We start from the raw sequence: 2,258 nt of genomic DNA, 5'->3' as shown, positions 1-2,258 counted from the left end.
TTGTGGAGGGGAGGCAAACACTTAACATTATTAGAACAATGATGATCCACTGGGAAGCAAAATGTAACAAACTGCCAGCGTTGCTGGTAGGTATTGATGCACGGAAAGCATTTGACAGAGTACGCCGGGCAATTTTAGTAAGTAGGATATATGAAGGTTTGAGGCAAGAACTAAGGTGCAACGATTCCCTCCGATAAACTATGTTTGAACAGAGGAACCAGACTGGGATGTCCTCTTTCCCCTTAATTATATGCATTACATTTAAAGCTACTAGAAAAGAAAATAACTCAACAATACAACTCACAAGGAATAACCGAGAAAAGTTAAATAACGTAATCGGCAGATACAGTTATACTTAATATATCCAGAAAAAGGGATACTTCAATGTTCTGGAACATTCTGAGACATAAAATAAATGAAGATAAATCAAAGGCTATAGCTGTAAACTGTGCCCTAACATGAATTTGTTCAACTACACCCATACTTATGTGACACATTATAAGATGTAGTATTTACCTGTATGGATTAAAAAAACAATTCTATTATTGCTGCCAAGCATATCTGGGAAGAAATTAAACACAAGAAGTTGCACTGTAACAATTAAGAAGCTGGAAGCTCTTGAGTATGGATATGGACAGTAAGATATAAGCAGTCACACTGCTTTCAGACCATGAGTATTATACACCTGTCAGGCATTGTGGATGATGATTAATAAAGACATGAAGGAATTTATTTGGGAGGGAAGAGTTAAATGGTATAAGGAGAGACTACCCATGGAACAAGGTTCATAGGTAGGTTCTAGGCTACTGGCCCTAGGGCCTATATAAGCCTAGCCAAACGGTGCCCTGACTTTTGCCACCCAAGAAAATAATTTTCCTGTGCCCCTGTCAAGCAGAGCCACAGAAATGATCCCCGGGGTGAATTTCCTATCGCCCATCCAATCAAGATTTTTCTTGAAGAGTGCTAATGAGGAGCTTAGTTTGATATAGATAGGTAGTTTGTTCCAGTGTATGGTAAGTCTCTGGGACAGGAATCTATCCCTCCAACATGTTCTGTTTATTGTGGTGACAAGGTTTAGGTCCCTAGAGAGCAGCGTAAGGCATCTGTTTGAGGCCGGTAATCCTCTCTGTGAGGTATTTTTGTGTCCTTTCCAGTTGTTGTAGATGTCTTGTGAGGTACATACCAAAAGGGGCATTGTACTCTATAATGGGTCTAATGAGTGATGAGTAGAGGGGAACAATGACCTCTTTTCCTGGATGAGAAACCTTTTGTGATGAGGTGTGCAAGTTAAAGGATTTCCTGACTATTGTGGCGATGTGATTATCAAAGGAAAGACTACTGTCCACCTGTGTTCCAAGGTCTCTTATCACACATTTGGTGTTAAGTAGACTACCGCCTATGTGGTAGTTCATGGGTACAGAGTTTTTACCAAAAGGGATAACAATGCACTTTTTGGAATTGAGCTTGAGGCCATGGCTTTGACACCAAGCATCCGTCTCAGTGAGGCCCTTTTGTAGGATGTCCATATCGTTAGGAATTTTGATTATGGCTCCTAGTTTGCAGTCATCTGCGAACTTTGTTAGCCAAAGACCGTCTGTGTTAGCCTGTACTTCAGATAAGTAGATACCAAACAGGAGAGGACCTAGGACTGAACCCTGTGGAACTCCACTTGTCACTGGTCTGAAGTTGGATTTAGAGTCTGCTACTTTCACAGTGTGGGTTCTGTAAGTGAGCCACTTGGCAACTCATATTGTGACACAGGGATTTATACCTAGTTTAGTGAGTTTGTCTATAATTCCAGAGTGGAGGGTGTTGTCGAAAGCCTTGGCGAGATCTAGATGGGCTGTGTGTATCACCTTACCCTCATCTACGGCTTTGGTGACCGCTTCAAAGAAGTCTATCAGGTTTAGGAGACATGATCTGGCTTTTACAAACCCGAACTGTGTAGGGTCCAGAGTTTGGAGATTACCAATGACATTGTTTATAAGTTCCATGATGATACACTCCATAGCCTTGCAGACCAGGCTCGTCAGGCTAATGGGGCGGTAGTTCCTGGGGTACATGGTGGCTCCCTTTGTGCAGTGGGATAACTGCTGCTGTGTGCCATTCATGGTCACAAAGCCTGAGGTGAGGCTATGATTGAACATGGTACTTAGGTGGGGTGCCAGTTCGTTCTGTAGTTCATGTAGAATGCAGCCTGGGATGTTGTCAGGTCCCATGGACGCTGTGTTCCTGGATTTGGAGAGTGTGTTTTTTAC

Source organism: Protopterus annectens, chromosome 3.part1 (assembly GCF_019279795.1).
Source record: "Protopterus annectens isolate FY-2018-M chromosome 3.part1, PAN1.0, whole genome shotgun sequence".
Taxonomy (NCBI): Eukaryota; Metazoa; Chordata; order Ceratodontiformes; family Protopteridae; genus Protopterus; species Protopterus annectens.
This window is presented reverse-complemented; position numbering follows the sequence as displayed.